Below are 17,522 nucleotides of genomic sequence, written 5' to 3'. Positions count from 1 at the left end.
AATACTCTTGCGCCGCACCATGAATATGACCTGAAGATCGAGTTGGAGGAAGGCACCCATCCTCCCCTTGGCACCCTGTATTCCCTGTCTGTCTGGGCACACCTGCCCGACCCGCCTCCACCCAGGCCCACCTCACCCGGTACCTCCTCTCTCACCCTGCACCCTTCCTTCATATCCCTTCCCCCCTCTATCCCTCTTCCACTTCTATTTCTATTTCACACGGATGACCTTTCCCTTATATCTATGTATTATTGACCCACCTGTGACATGCACACGACATGCCTAGCCCCGGATGCCCTGGACAGCTCTAGGGCGCAACCTAGTGCGCATGCATGCAGCATATGCCCTCGGGATCCCCCATGGGGACACCCGGGTGACTGCAGCTGTATGCGGGGTGACATGGCGAACCTCATGTGACCCAAGCCACATGTATATAAACACACCTGGGGTGGGAACCAAAGAAGTAACCTTCTTCTCAACATTCCCACTTCAGGTAAGTAGCATAGTTTCCCTTTGAATAATAACTCAACATTCCCACTTCAGTCTAAGTGGCCAGGGATCGCTGTCCTGCATCAGGCCTGCCAGTACGCACACCCGATCTACCCCCCATGAGGTCCTCAGCACCGGACGCTACACCCAGACTGCCTCGACCCCGGATGCATCCCTGACACTGTCCCAGTCTGAGCTTGAGGCTCTCCATACATTTCTTGATGATGTAATGGGACAATTGCCTTGACTCGAGACAGAGAAGAGGGGGGAGGGTTGTAGTGTGCGTGGGTGTGGTTTGTGGGGCTGGGTTTTGGTCCTGGGGCGCTACCAGGTCTGCTAGAACCTCAACTAAACACTCACCTACATCTCTCTTGGACGTCAAGGCTGAGAGTTATGAGCAGGGGAATCTTAGACGTAAGCAACAAGCTCAAGGGGGGCGTTAGGGTCATGGATGATGTCTTTGCCACTTGGATGTGTGTCAGAACCGTGCGAATCTTCGCCGATGGTAGCCATAGGTGACCGAGCGTTGCCCGCTAGTGGTACAGGCGTCCTACACACGACCAAGCTTTAGCGAGGGATAAACCCCACCGATCTCGAGGCCGAGGCTACTTAGGCGAGTGAGCCGGGATTTCGGCTTCAACGACTCAAGGAGGAGCGTTGCGCCTTGTTCTTGACACGGTCCTGATACTTCAGAAGGTCGGAGGTCTTATGGGGGACAGAGGTAAGCTTAGGGGTGAGTTTCTAGTTGATTTCGAACTACAGTACAAGCATTAGTTACAAGCTGTATATAAGCACTAGGGAACTGAATAGGGAATAAGTCGCCAGATCTCACAGAGATTGCGGGCGGAGGAAAGAAGGGGGGAAACAAACAAAGGGCACGTGTTCAAGGCAGCGAAGGTCAAGCGTGACCTTCACCGTGAGATAACAAGGTGTGGCAAAGCATGGGACAACAGGTTGCAGCGCTCTGCACCACTAGGTCGTTCAATGACAATTAAGAGAGGGGTTGTGGAGAGGTGGCGGGAAGTGGTTAGACGGCGACGGGTGGCGAGCGGAGTGTTCGGGTGTGGGAGAAGGTCAGGGAGGAAATCGTCTGGCCCCGGGGAACGCCAGGTCATGACAATGTGACTCTTTCTTGTTTCTTTATGGGTCTATCAGTACTAACTTGTTATGTACAAGCTATTATCTATTTTATATGAGTTGGAAATGGAATGAATGGAATGGGGGAATGTAAACGGGCCGTTAGGCAAACCCTTATTTGTCCCAATTGGTGCAGTGGTTCTTGAGATGTGGCCATTGACAGGTGCTGTCAAGACCATGTGAGACTCTACCCATGCTGAACCATCCGAGTATGGGGTTTCCATTCTGGGAAATGCTCCGTGGGTAAAGGAGGAAGGTATAGCATCACCAACGGGTAGAAAAACGGCTGGGTTGTATGTGTGGTGATGGAGATCTGGAGAGGGGGTGAAATTGGTGGCATGGTTGGGCATGGGAATTTGGCTTGGGACTGTTGGGAATGATGGGAGCGCTCTTCATCCGCAAGAAAGACATCTTTGTGTGGACTTCAGGGGCCTCAACAAGATCACAAAGAAAGATAGGTATCTGCTGCCGCATATGTCTGACCTCCTAGATGTTCCTAGCTGTACAAAGATCTACACCAAGCTCGACCTCTGCCATGCATACCATTTGGTGCAGATGGCAGCAGGTGATGAGTGGAAGACTTTGTTCTGCACATGCTATGGATCCTATGAGTGGCTTGTCATGCCATTTGGTCTGACCAATGCACCTGCAGCCTTTCAGTGGTTTGTCAATACCATCTTTGCTGATCTACTTGACACTCACGTGTGTTAGAAACGGGCGGATACAGATGACTCCGGAGTGGAATCGGAGACTTAGCATGGAGGGACCTTGGCCTCAGTGACTCAAGTGGAGCGTTGTGCCATTGCTGTTTGTCCATTTGGTCCTTAATTTCACAGTAGGTGAGCAGGAAGTCTCTAGGGGGCATTTCAGGTCGATTTCGGACTGAGCCAAAACGAGTATGTACAAGCGCCAATATATATAATGGAGGGGGCAAAAGCACAAGGAAACAAAGGGGAACCGAATCGGAACAAAGATGTCTGAATGGGAACAAAGGGTAGAAGAAGCGGAGCGGTACCGAAGGTCATAAGGCAGGACCTGTGATACGTCCGAAAGGAGGTAGGGAGGGCGAGGCCCAGAGGGGCAGGAGGATGAGGAGAAGTGGGGATGATGACTAACTGGCTAGAATGGGAAGAAGCAGTAGTCCAAATAGGGATGAGGGGAAAACGCGAGAGATACATTACAAGCGGTGAAAGTGCCAAAGGCGATCCGTGAAGCTCGGAGGTTGCGGAGCTTACAGAGGTTACGGAGGCAGGGTTGAAAGTCCGAGGAATATTGGCAATGGTGTTTACGTAGTATGAGGTCACCAATGCAATGGACTAAGACCGAGGTGGAGTCAAAGTCTGAGGTAGGGACTATGACGGAGGCTCGGAGCAAAGGTACAAGCAGTGCCTGAGTACGAAGTACGGGACAGCAGTGGAAGGTTGTAACTTGGCAGGAGGTCAGCGGAAGAGTACCAGAGGGAGGAGAGAGGAGAAAGGTAAGGGAGAAGGAGTGGCGGGAAGGAGAGTTGTCAGGTCCGAAGGTGAGTATCGGAGCGGACGGGGGAAGCGTAGGAGGGTGACGGGAGGGTGGAGGTGTTGTGAAGGAGGAGTGGAGTAGGAGGAGGAGTAGTAGGAGGGTGGCGAGAGGGGCAGTGTTCGGTCCGAGGTGAGTATCGGAGCGGACGGAGATAGGGGAGGAGAGGGAAGGAGGAGTAGAGGTGGCATGGGGGGTAGAAGGAGGTGTGTTGCCAGGACCGAAGGTGAGTATCGGAACGGCAGTGGTAGGGTATGACTCCAGAGGTGAAGAGGGTGGAGGTCTGGAAGTCGGGTTGGGGTCGGGTATGCACGGATATGACACTCTTGGCGACACTATCTTGAAGGCTCTGGCACTCTAATTGACGTTGTCACAGATCATAAGAACTTGGAATATTTCACCACTACTAAACTCTTGACCTGCAGGCAGGTGTGCTGGTCAGAGTTTCTCTTGCAGTTCAACATGGTTGTCCGTTTCCACCCGGGAAGGCTTGGCACGAAACCTGATGCGTTGACTAGATGCTGGGATGTCTACCCCAAAGAAGGGGATAGAGACTACGCCCACATCAATCTGCAGAATTTTCGCCCTGTCTTTACCACAGAACAGCTGCTAAGGCTTCTCTCTCGGTTGCTGAGTATCAGGTCTCGGGACCCTTGCATGTTTGACTCCAATACACGATAACTCTTTCCACCTGGACAGTAGATTCTTCGAAAGCGGATGCCCACTGTGCAGGTAGGGGGCGATCATCTTGCCCAGCGTTCAACTTCTTTACCAACTCAAGGATCTGCTCCTGCTGATCATATGCGAGTTTCAACTTCTCGTAGGCGCGCGTCCCTTTAAGGTCCTTAATAGTCATTGGCTGTATCTGCTGTAACGTACCTGCCAAAGCTACATCAGACGCATCGGTATAGAGTCTATAACCCAACCCTTTCATGGGGTGTCCCCTGACTGGAGCCGTGGCTAGGGCATATTTCAGCAATGAGAAGGCTTGTTTGCATGGCTCGTGCCAGATCCAGGGAGCCCCATCTTTCAATAAGTCGAAGAGGGGTCTGGCAATGAGTGAATATTGAGGTATGAATGAGGAGAAGTAAACCGCTATTCCAAGGAAGGTGCGCAGCGCCTTCCTGTTTTGGGGTTCTTCAATCTCCAGTAAGGCTTGCACCTTTTCCCTGTGAGTGGAGAGTCCCAGGCAAGATACCTTTTGACCCAGTAGCAACAGACTCTGGTATCCTAAATGACACTTGGGCGGTGAAAGCGTAAGGTTAGCCCTTTTTATAGTGTCAAGAACTCGATCTATATGTGCCAAGTGTTGGGCGAAGGACATGGAGTATACCACAATGTCGTCGATGTACACTAGGGCGAATTGCCACAGGAAAGGAGCTAGGACTTCCTGCATGACTCTTTGGAACACGGGTGGGCCGTTTCGCCACCCGAAAGGCATCCTCGTAAATTGAAACAATCTGCGATGGGTATGAAAGGCTGTCTTATCTCTCGATTCTTGATCGAACTCCAATTGCGTAAACCCTGATAGCACGTCAAAGGTTGACATATATTGGGAGCCGGAAAGGGCCTGTAGAATATCTGTTTGTCTTGGAATGGGGAACTCATCCACCTCATTCAGTTTTCGCCATCCACGCAGAGTCTATTCTTCCCTCTTTGGCTGACGATTATAACCGGGGCGCCCCAGGGACTCTGGGACGGCTCAATCACTCCCATCTCTAACCAGGCATCTCGCTGTTTATCAATAATCTCTCTTTTCAGAGGGGAGGCGTGGTATGGCGGAAGCGAGATGGGTCTCGCACCTTCTTTTAATGATATATGCATGTGGGCATCATATCGTCCCAGGTTCCCAGTCGTAGCAAAGGCCCTCTCATGCTTCTGCACCAAGGCTCGGAGCTGTTCCTTTTCTTCGGGCGATAACTCTGGGTTTACGTCTACCACATCCACCAAGGTTTCAGGAAGGACTTCGTCTCCAGGTATCATCTCAGCTGTCTTTGGTCCGACCAAAGCTCCGTCGATATCATGGACTTCCTCAGGTTGTCCCAGGACATTGGCTTCCGTTGCGACAGCCTGTATTAATAGTCCCTTACTCTGGAAATCACGGATCTGAGGCTCGCTTAGTTGTTCGGCACCATCTAGATCCTCGTTGGGATTGCACATGGATGCTATCATTGTCCCGCTCTGGACCTTGATCAGGTATGGGTTCGGATTGGTCAAGGGCAGCCTAAGGGGATGGGCAGTGTTTATGAGCATGGTTGGAGGTGGCAACAGTCACCCTGCTTCCATCCCGTCCTCCGTCCTTCGACGAGGTGTACTCCTGAGTTATGGTCGAAGTTACCAGTGACCCCAACCAGGTGGACTGTGTGCGGTTCTAAGGTCACATCCTCCGTGATTTTTAGTCGACCTGTACCCAAGACGTTCACTTGTTTAGGTTCTCGAGAATGAGAAGGACTGGCTATAACTGGATAGGTGGGCGCATGATGAATCTGGCTCTTGAGGGGAACCTGGTGGCCAGAGTCTGCCACCTGCCAGAATTCTCGTTCAGGTGGACGCATAGTATGCAGCTGGAACGCTGTCTGCACGTCTTCGGCTATCAACAGAGGGATGGTCATCCCTTTGAGTACGTAAACTTCCACACCCCGCAACAGGACGTGACCTCGTTGTGAGGGCAGGCATAAGTCAATCATCATGTAGCCTTGGCATTTAGCCTTCCCTGTTAGCTGAACCAAATTCAATTTCAATCCTTGCCTTATGCAGGTGCCTTCTCCTTTAATATGGTCGTACAGGTTGGTTGATATTAGCATGCACGCTGCCCCAGAGTCAGCCAACACTTCTATCTCGATCCCATCTATTGTGTTGATGCGACAACGGACCCGACAAGCATCAGATCCTAAGGACTGCTGACCTGGGGGTTGCTCGAATATCTTACGGGCTTCATATATCTCACCCAGGACCAGGGCAGCCCCAATGAGTCTCTTGTCAGGCAGGATCTCCTTCCATGTACAGGCCGCAATGTAAGAAAAGGAAGAATCTTCGGCATTATCTATGTCAGGTACATCCGATGATTCGGAATCGGACAGGGTACAAAACTCTGTGTAGGCCACTGCGAATTCTGCTTCCTGACCTTCCATTAAGGCAGCATAAGCCTGTCGGTAGGTACTTTCCAACTTGGATGAGTTGTCATGCTCCTTATGGTCGTTCCTGGCTCAATCAGCCTTCCTAGGGGGACAGTCGTTGTCCCAATGGTTCGGACTTCCACAGTGTCGACACGGTCTGGGCAGTTTCTTCCACGACTTAAAGTCGCTCATAGGGTAGGTCTGGCTCCCAGATGCGATGGCGATGCTTCTGGTCTCAACATGGTCTCCTCCATGTTTATTCCTCTCCAAATTTATGTGGGTGACTCGGTTTGCTAAAGCATCGATACTGAACTTGTCGCTAGCTACTAATTTGTCATGCTTAAGTTTGGTCAGCCGTAAGAGTTCTTCGGCTGTGTCGACCTGATCGATGTTGAGATGGGCCCACCATCCTTTCAGGATGTCTTCTAGAAGTCTTTGGGCCTCGCCCCTCAGGACCTCTGGTCCGGGAACATCGGCAAGTGGATATAGGATGTGCAAGAGTCGTAGTTTGCGTGTCGCAAAGTCATGTGGGGACTCTTTAGAGTACCTTTCACCCTTACAGTACCTGCAAGCATGGAATCGATCTTGAATCTTGTCGAGGAAGGCAGGTGTTAAGAAGAAATGTAGCACATATCCGTGTAGATCTTCCCAATTGGTGGTAAAATATAACTTGTCGGCGTCCGGTACAGTCAACCACCAATCTGCCAGAGCACCCTTGAAACGATCAGAAAGTACGTGGGTCATTTGTTGGGCAAAAGCAGGCGAGTGCCTGGCCAGGTTCCGACATATGCTGCACCACGTTATATAGCTGTTGATCGAACCATCGAACTCCGGGAAGTCTGACGTAGTATATTTGCGATCCACGTAAGGTTGCGTGCGGTCGAGAGGAGGAGGTCTGTATCCAGGATTCTGCTGAGGCGCTGCCAACACTCCAGGTCCGGGAGGCAGGGGAGGGGGCAGTGCCCCAGCGTATCTGATGGGTAGAATGTGCCCCAGGTATGGGGCCCCACTGGGCAGAGGAGGTGGTCCAGGTGGAGGTGGTGGTCCTGATGGGGGTGGTGGACCCGCACCTCGTGGTGGCAGCTGCCAGGGGTCGAGAGGCGGTTGTCTTGGATCATGATCTGGATCTCTGGATCCAATGGGTCCTTCATTCGCCGGATGGTGAGGAACACGAGGGGGTTTGGGTCCATGATTGTTGGGATTGAGTCTCTCCTCAACAGGTCCCAGCTCTGTCTTCCTTCCGACCTTCAAACCTCTCACAAATTCTGTGTAACCCACGTTCTCCTTGGGGTTCTTGAAAGCGTTGGTCTCTCGACGAATTGTGATGAACGGCATCAAGGGTTCGTCTCTGGGTAGCATCCCTGCAGCGACATTAATACTTGGTCTAGGCACTGGGAAGGCCCTGGACGGTTGGGTGCGTTTACGAACAAAAGTGGTCTCTTCAGCAGGAGGTATGAGATCCTCAAATGTGGTCCATCCCAACAGGAGGGCTTCAGGTTGACGAGTGGGTCGCATTTTGGTCGACCACACCTCCTCGACTTGCCCAGGATCCATAAACTTGGTGGGCGAGACATTTGCCAACCTGAGTCCACTCATGCGTGACTCGTCAAATTCCTGTGAAGGACGAGCAGCTTTCTTGATGGCGTCGAAATGTTTTTTGAAGGAGTTGAAACGTTGGTCTAGGAAGTTCCAAGCAATGCTGAACTCCTTGGGCGACGACCATCCTCTTATGGTGAATATCAGGGCAAGGTCGCCTCGGGGATCCACTACGAAATCACCTGCAGCTAAGTTGGCCTTGGTGGCTAGCTGGGTGAACTCGGTAATTTTCATGAGCAGGTCGGTTAGCTCGACCCGCCAGACAGTCCCTAGTTGATATCTCAAAGGCTCTCCTTCGAGACCGGCTCCAACAGACTCTTTCTCGAGATCAGTAGGAGCAAGACGATGCCAATTTCGTATACGTTTCATGTAGTTATTCGAATCCTCAAAAATTCCACCTTCAAACTCTCCAAGAGCTTCGATGACTTGCCTGAGAGCTTGTTGCCTTAGGAATGCGCCAGGCGAGGAATGCACATCTTCGCCTACTGGCGAGGTGTCTCTTGAGTTGTATCTACAATCTGACTGACTGATCCTCATGGGGTGGGAAGGAGGATACAATTCGTGTGTCACTTGGACCGGGGTGACTGGTTCGTCTCCCAGCAGGGACACCATCTTTGGTGGCATGGTGCAAATTTCTCGCACCGGGGTTGGGGCACCAATGTTGTGGGGATGGGGGAAAACCCCCATTCCTCGATCCGTTCTTATAGCAGGATGACAAACGTCGTATCTAGTCTGTACCATAATGGGATATGTAATCAATGAGTGATCCCAGTCTTGTATGGGAGTGGACGATTGAATTCCCATCGATCATGATTGGTGATGTAGTGAGCTATTAAGGGATTGATGGTAGGTAGTCGGAGATGTCAGGACGGACAGGTCAGCCACGGGCACTTGGCGCTCCTCAATGGAGTGTACTGTGTGCGAGGTCGTGACTCGTGAGGTGGGTGAGATCTTCATATAACTGCTATCGGGTACTTGGCGTTCGCAGTGCGAACGTACCGGTAGCATGTTGATATCATGAGTGCGCAATGAGGATTGACTAGCGGGGCCTTCGGTGACTTGGCATTCCCAAAGGGAACGTACTGTTGGTGGGGGAATATGATGACTGACGAAGGAGGGAACAGACGGTGGATGGGCAGCTACTTGGCATTCGCATAGCAAACGTGCTGGCATCATGGGAAAGTGGACCTCGGAGTATTCACGATCTCCAAGATTGTGAGGTGACATCATCTGTCGAGCACTGGGGGGAGAGCGGAATGGTGAAGTCCTGTAGGGTACAGATTCCATAGGATGATACATATGTCGAGAGTCTTCGACTTGTGACCTCAAGTTCTGTGAGGTCTTAGGGTGGCTCAGCACACAAGGCCGTAAGTGATACAAGATAGTGTATTTTACGGTGGTGTGTAAGCAGTTACCCGGAGGTTCCCGCTTGCCCACGTGACTATATGTATCTAATTTACATGTGACTCGGGGTTCGGGGCTATTGCCCTGACATTCTCCCCCCTTGCATTGCATTTGCGATGCATACAAGGTTGATAGTGAATAAAACAGAGTTTTAATAGTTGATTTACATTGAGTTTGGAATTATCAATGAGTGTTTTGTTGTTGCCACTTTAAAGTGGGCGATTTTGTACATGTCGGTGAAAGAAAGAGAGGGGATTTAAGGAATGAATGAGTGTGGGCCGTTACTTTGAAGTGAACAGCGATACATTGGTATCGCAGGGAGAGAAGAAAGAAATGGTGGAGTTTGTCGAAAATGGATTTCAACCCAAAGGTTGTATGTCTTTGGTGTTCCTCACTTGTTCTGTGAGGGTTCGTGTGTAAGTGGTGTTTACACACGAGCAGTGGTGGATGGGTCTTTTGACGGAGTGGAGATTTCCGCAATTGTTACTTGTGGTTCCTTGCATACAGTATTGTGTGCAGGGCCTCGAGTTCGGGGAAGGTGTTTTCACGGGCGCCTCGATGGCATATTACCGTGTCACTTTCCCTTCTCTCAAGGGTGGATTCATTGCCCCGGAGGAGGGTTTTCCTCCAGGTTGTTCATCTGGACATCCGATTGCTGTGTCGGATGCGATGACGTAGCCTGGGCTACATTGTCGGGCTGTGGGCTCAACGAAGTGGGTGCTCCCTGGGTGGGAGCGGGTTGTTGTGTTCCTGAGCTGCTTGGCTCAGGTGTAGAGTATGGTAGGTCTACCATTCTTCCCGTGGGGAAGGATGGTCGTTGGGCTGGTTGTCCAGCACAGAGACTTGCATCTCTTTCCCAGTATTTGGAAGCTTTCACTTCCCGTTCTGCAGTTCTTGCGGCACGTTCCTCAGGAGTCCTGAGTGGTTTGAACTGGGACTTTAAGTAGGCAGCTTTGCCTAGACTTTCCCAGGAGATTTTCCCCTTATTCTCTGGGGAATTATATTCCTCCGTGAGTCTTGCGATACTTGGGAGTCCCAAGAAGTATTTCTCGGTTTGATTCGCTTTTTTGCGAAGGGTTCTATGTACCTTGCCGCTTTTGAAGGCGGCTTCGGCCTGTTCGTACCAGTGTACGAATTCTTTCCCACTCACGCTTGTCCACCAAGCGTATGCGGCGTCATGCGCCGCTTCTGACCCCGCTATTCTCCTCATGGGGAAGTTGGGGTCGATTGTTATGTCGACTGGAGCTTCGACTTTGCCGAACTCGTTGAGTTCGGTGGTCTCATATAGCATGTGGACACTTCCCTGCAGGGTAGCTTGCCCATAGGGTGCTGAGGTACTCAGCGGCCCGCTGCCTCTGGCAGTGGTCCCCGTTTTAGGGTCTGCCGTCGGTTGCCTACCGCTCTCCCTCTTCCCCTCGACATGGGTTTGCCCCTCTGAGGGCGGGCCCTTATGCAACCTGGACAGGGTCGCCTGCCCACGGGGTGGCAGGATAGTTGGTGCCCCACCCCTTGATGCGCTAGTCCCCATGTGGGGTCGCGCCTCATGAGGCCCAGAACCGTATCCCCTCCCCCTGACCTGGGAGGCCCCCATCATGATGGGTTTGGCAGCGAGGTCTGCCAGTGCGTGTGCCTCTCTGAGCTTGCGTTTCAGTAATTTGATCTCCCTTTTTTGGAGATCGACTTCTCTCTCTGTGTCTTTCAGAGAGTCAAAGATGCCCTCAGCATCTCTTCGTGCTCTGTTGTATTTGCACCTCCAGTGGGCGCAATGGTTGCAGGCATCTTCTGACGCCCTCGAGTTATCAGACCATGCCCATTTGGACGGTCTGGATGAGGAGCCGCTGTCGCTCCCTCGTCTCCCTCCTACAAGGGACTTCATCTCTTTCAGCTCCTCACGGAGCTGACCTGTCTGAGCAGCTACCGCTGACGCGATGGCTGATTCCCAGCCTGCATTTGGCTGGGGTGTTGTTGGACCTGGGCCAAATTGGCTAATCCAGGGGTTGATCTGGCCAGGGAAGTTCCTTGGGGAGTATGCCTGGGGCTGCAGCAGCAAGTGCTGCCCCTGGAATGGCACTTGTTGCGCCATCAGTGCAGTTTGCACCGCGTATGGTTGGAAGTCTCTTTGGGGAGGCTGGGGGTATGCAGTGCCTGTTAGCAATGCGGATGGTTGTTGGTTCGCAGCACTCATTTGTGCTGTGTGCATCGTGTAATCCATGGCGCTTATCTGCACCTGGTGTTGTTGTTGTTCCGGGGAGCCTTGCTCCCCGGGTTGTCGTATTTCGATATCCGGTGGTTTGTTTGGATCGAACCGAGGGTTGCCTCCCCCAGAGAACGACATTTTGTCATTATGTTACTCGTGGTGGTGGGAGGGGTTTTCGTTCTTGCATGCCTGGGATTCGCCGCAGTTGTGTGTTCTTTTGCACGTGAGCCTGTGGTTCACGTGGTCTAGGCGAGTTACTCGCCTAGCCCATGTGATCTCTAGTACATGGTGTGGCTGTCCAGGCGAGTTACTCGCCCAGAACTTTCCCACGCTCTTGGCTGTGGGCCATCGTCCCTCAGCTTTACTTCCTCCGCCTCCGGTTTTGGGGGCATAGTGATGCCGAGAGTTCCCTGTCTTCTTTGATAGGGAGTTTTTCTGGTTCCCTTACATTTTGTAAGGTGAGGTACTCGTCCAGGTGGGCGAGGTCGTTGCAATTTCCTAGGGGTTCCCATGTGGTGTCCCCTAGTTCCCATTTAACCTTAAACCAGAGTTCGTTGTGAACCCACATGTGGTTTAGGATTTCGCGAACTACTGCTTCGCGATCAGGGTCTTCCCCAAAATTGTAGAATATGTTTACTTCCCTATTTGGGAAGATTTCCTGGTCATTTGGCTCGTGAGGTGCGAGCCGGGATACATGGAATCTTGGGTGGATTCTGTATTGTTCAAGTTGTGGTGGCAACTTGAGGACATAGTTTGACATTTCTGGAAATGTTTCCAGAATTTCGTAAGGCCCTATGTATAAGGGCTTTAGTTTTCCTGCCCTGCCTTTGGGTAGGTTCAGCTTATCTGTGGATAAGTATGCGAGCTTGCCTTTTCTCAAAGGTGGGTCCGGGCGTCTTTTCTTATTTGCCTGGATTGTTTGAGCAGTGCGGTTATGTATTATCGCGTCGTGTGCTGCCATGAGGTTTTCCTTCGCTTTTTGAGCGAAGTCATTTACTCCCGGATAGTCCGAGAGTGGTGCTGTTAGGCACATCTTTGGCATATGGCCGTAGATTAATTCGAACAGGGCAAATCCTGTCGATGTGTTCGAGCTCGCATTGATTGTGAATTCCGCCATCAACAGTTTCGCTGCCCAGTCATGTTGGTCTGGTCTAACCATCATGCGTAGTATTTGTACTACTTTTTGTATCATTCTTTCCGCTTGGCCGTCGCCTTGCGGGTGGAATGCAGTTGTGAATTTCAACTGTACACCGAGTATTCAGTGTAGTTCGCGCCAAAATTTTGACGTGAATTTTGAGTCTCAATCTGATATGATCGAGTGTGGTCTTACAACTTCACGAAGAAATACGAATGCTAGTTCTAGTGTGTTCGTTGTTGTCTTTATTGGAATTAGGTGGATGTTGGACGTCAACCTACAGATGATTACCCAGAGGTAATCATATCCCAAGCTTGTTGGGAATGGACCTGTGAAGTCCATGGCTATTGATGACCATGGTGTCTCCAGGGTCGGGAGTGGGTGAAGCATTCCGGGATTTCTCCTGGTGCTTTTCTTTGTCGTTTGACAAGTTCCGCAAGACCTGCAGAACTTGTGGGTATCCTTTCTCATCGACTTCCACCAGAAGTGTCGATGGAGGGTTTCCACTGTTTTCTTGGATCCTAGGTGTCCAAGTGTTTCGTGGATGTTCTCGAGGATTATTCCCCGAATGGACTTCCTTTCGTAGTTTCCTTTCGGGACTACTATTTGGGTCGTTCCTCCTTCTCCAAGTTGGGTTATCAGCCCATCTTTTATGGAGAAGTTTTTGAAATTCCCCGGGTTCTCTAGGATTTCCCGGTGGATCTGGCTTTTCAAGTATCCAGATTTTATTGCCTCAATGACGTCTTTTTCTTCGAGTTGTTTTCGAAGGTTCTCTTCTGGAGTTATGATTTCTTCCAGATTTTGGGCGCTCCCCCCTAGAGTTTCCTCTAGGTTATCGCTCCCCCCTAGAGCTTCCTCTAGGGTGTTTTTTGCGCGTATCGCTGCGAGTCTCTTTCTCTCTGAGTTTTTACTCAGGGTACTGCTTAGTAGCAGTTCTTCGTATTCCTCGATTCTGTCGGGGATAATGTCTTCTGCATTTTTGTCCAGGTGGATGTCTGCCGACACGTAATCATCGAAATGCAGATCCTCGTCCGTTGACGAGTCGTAGTATCGTGAGAGTGCATCTGCCACTTTGTTTTTGTGGCCTTCCACATATTTTATTTCGCAATTGAAGCTTGCGAAAAAGGCTTGCCATCTCAGGTGTCTCCCTGAGTTGTGGTTTTTCGCTTTGAAATATTCCAAAGCTTTGTGGTCCGTGATTACTGTGAATTCACAGCCTCCCATGAGGTCATCTTGCCATCTCATGAGTGCTTTGAGGACACCCAGTGCCTCGAGCTCATAGGCGAAGTACCTACGTTGTGTGTTGGTGAACTTTTTGGACATGAATGCGGCCGGGCGGCAAGTCTGCCACCTTTCGCCTTGTCCAATTAATGCACCGATGCCCGCTGGGCATGCGTCTGTTATGACCCAGATGTGGAGTTTTGTCCTCTCTTCTTCTGAGAGGCTTTCCAGTGGGTTCCACTGGACGGGCTTCAGGATCGGAGCCCTGCATGCTAGACGTTTGATTTCATCAAAGCATTTCTGGTGGAGTGGTGTCCACCTGAATGTCTGCTTGTTTGAGCAGATTGTTTGCAGTGGTCCTGTGTAACCGCTGACGTTTGGCATGAATATCGACAGATATTCTACCATTCCCAGGAATCTTAGGACTCCTGTGTGGTCTACTGGCTCTCGCCAGTTGTGGATTTTTTCCATTTTATCCGCTTGAGCATGGATGCCCTGTTCGTCCACTCGGCTTCCTAGAACATCTAGGATTGGGGCAAATGGCTGGAATTTTTTCCGGCTTATGTAGAATTTCGCCCCTTTCAGGTGAGTGAATAACCACAATAGTGCTTTATTGTGGTTTTCCACCGAGCTTGTGCTGGTGAATATGTCGTTGAACCAGACGTGTAGGCGTCTGCCTACTTCTCCTCGTAGTTCCCAGGTCAGTGCGCGCTGGAAGGTGCAGGGAGCGTTGCAGTCTCCTTGCTGCATCGTGTTCGAGTTGTACATCCCATGGGGTGTGGAGAATGTCGTCCTATGGACGTCGTCTGGATCCACACGTATTTGTTCATACGCGTCCGACATATCGATCTTGGATCGGTATGTTGCTCTGGCGACTGATTCTTGGATCAGTCGCATGTCTGGCATTGGTGTGACATCGAGGATCGTGTTTGAGTTACGGTTCCTCGCATCTATTACCATGTGCAAAGATCCATCTGCTTTGTGGATGCACAGTAGCGGGCATGCTCGCTCGCTGTTTGCAGGATACCACCATCCTGCTTTTACATAGCGATCTATTTTGGTCGCTAGTGCTTCCTGCAGTGCTGCAGGACATCTTGGGGTATTTTCCCGAAATTTCTTGTTCGGATCCTTCAATGGGATTCGATGGTTCACCTCCCTCAAGGGAGGCATTTCTAATGGCACTGGCGCCATTACGGTTTCAAATTTTTCTCTCCACCACTCCCTGTGTCATATCCATCCCCGGCCATCGACTTCCGGTCCCTCCAATCCCTCCGTTCTAACTCCGCTCCTCCCTCACTAACCTCAGAGCCCCCGTATTCCGCAATCCTCTCAGTACCCCTCGATGGTCACCACCCCCTCATTTCAATTTATTACCTACGCCTCCCTAAGTACGGAGCCCCGAAGACTTCCGGACAGCTCCGACGTCCGCTAGCGCACCCCCACCTCTGCTGGGCAATACACTCGCCTGCCCTGCAGAGCCCACCTTCGGGCCTATCCCTCCTTTCCGTTTCTGGGTTATCGCCTGCCTTTCCGCTAACCCCGCAAACCAACTCGTCGGTAATATTCAGTCGGCTAATGTTTAAACCCCGTTAGCTCCGCTCCGTTCGGCTCTGCCAATTGCGGACCCGTCCCCGCTGTAACCATATATATATCCCACTTGTACATAGGTTACACCCCAGTAGTAAAATCAACTAGAGTTACCCCCCTAGGTTCTAATTGCCAGTCAGTAAGTTAGGGCACGGACGTGTCACTAGGCACAGCGCTCTTGGCAGAAGTCGCTGAGGCCGAAGCCCTCCGCTACGGAGACATTTCTTCGTCTCGAATCTGGTCTCTGACACCCTGAGTATTTCGAACTCAGGGTTGTTCATGGAGAGACCTTCCAGGTGTGGTACGTCTGGAAGTTCTAGTCCTTCCGGACTAGGATTGGGCCAACCTTCAGGGTATTTTCTTGTGATTACCCTGAGGTGTGTTTCAATCCTGCCTCCCTGTCAGGGGGGCTTCTTCCTTGGTTGTTCTCGGGCTCTTGCTCGAGTTTTCCATCCGTGTGATCTCGTCACATGGTCTTCGCTTATTCCAAGGGTGTCTATGTTGCCCTTGTTCACCGTTCTCACTTTGTGGGACTGGAAGTCTAAGCTTACCTGGTTTTTGTTTAACCAGGGGGCGCCAAAGATGGCGTCGTATCTGTCGATGTTAATTACATTGAAGTAGTGTTTTTCTACGTGGCCGTTGATCTCAACATCCACGTTGGTTCCGAACAGGATCTGTGATCTTGTTCCTTTCGTCCCCATTTGAAGGATGACTGGGTTCTCCAATTGGAGAATTGGGATGTGGACCGCGCGGACAAAGTCCGGCAATAAAGCATCCATTTCGGCTCCACTATCGAATAGCGCATAGGCTTTTATGCCTGCTATTTTTATGTGAGCCGTTAGCGTTCTCTTCGTTGAGAGCGGTCTGTTTGCGGGGTATTTTCCCGTGTCTTTTGAGATGCAGAATTTCACATCAAACAAGGGAGACTGGGTTTCGATGGACTTTTGGTCCTTCTTCCCTTTGTCCTTGTTTTCCTTGGGTACTTTGGTGTATTTCCCCAAGGCATCTTTTCTTGGTGCTTCCACCAAGGCTTCGGCAACTTTTTCGTCTGCCGTGTTTTCTAACTGGTGTGCTACAGCCAGTTTGATTTAATAATTTATGTCATCATGGTTGATGACTGACATTGGGCCCATTCTTATGGTCCCGACATTGACTCCCTCACCCTCTGAGTCGGGTGAGTATTGAGGTCCTTCATATGGGTCCTCGACTTCGAAGCTTGATGCTTCGGAGTTACCAGAGTTGTTCTCTGGTTTCTCATCTGATGAGCCTTTCGACTCTTCATCCGTTGAGTTCGCGATCTCCATGGCAGCTATGTGCCTTGGTCCTTCATCGCTCGTTATATTGTGTCTTGGGCAATCTTTTGTTTGCCCTATTTTGCCGCATTTGCCGCAAATTGGAACTGACTTTTGGTCAGTTTTCCTCGAGTTTTTCGAGGATGTATCCTCTTTCCATCTGGGTTTCAGCTCTTCCGCCTTCTTTCCTGATGGGAGGGCTCTGCTGCGGCTCGTGGTTGCCATTGTTACAGGAATGGGTTCCGGGGAACCCAACCTGAACCGTTCGGCTCACTAATGGAGGTGGCTGCGTAGCCAGAGGAGGGAGAGCGGAATGGGATGAGTATTTGGAAGTACAACTTGCGGGTTGGCCAACAGTAACTTGGCGCTCCTGGGAGTGTACCAGTAGCGAGTATGATGTGGGCTCCTTGAGGGAGCCACCTGGCTGTCTGCTAACGGGGACTTGGCGCTCCTGGGAGCATACCGGTAGCGGGTGTGCTGGGAGTGGTTGGCTAGTGGTGACTTGGCGCTCAATGGAGTGTACCGGTAGCGTGGGATACTGGGACTCCCAAAGGGAGTCACCCAGTGGGTCGCTATCAGTGACTTGGCGCTCATGTGAGTGTACCGGTAGCAGGAGTTGTTGGGGAAAGCGGGCTGGTGGACCAGTGCACGGTAGTGGGTGACCGTGGGAAGTGGGGCCCATGGGTGTGTGGCCAGGCATCCTGGAGCTGCCTGGACCATATCCCTCTCCTAAGGAGGTGGGATAGGCTACAGTTCCTGATAGGGAACTTCTGGTTGGAGGGGAGTGACTGCTCAACCACCCAGTGGACTGGTGGGAGTGGGCAGCAGGAGGT

The sequence above is a fragment of the Cantharellus anzutake genome (assembly GCF_015039405.1).
Source record: "Cantharellus anzutake strain C23 chromosome Unknown EI90scaffold_1, whole genome shotgun sequence".
NCBI lineage: Eukaryota > Fungi > Basidiomycota > Agaricomycetes > Cantharellales > Hydnaceae > Cantharellus > Cantharellus anzutake.
The sequence above is the reverse complement of the archived record's forward strand: the minus strand, read 5'-3'. Positions refer to the sequence as shown.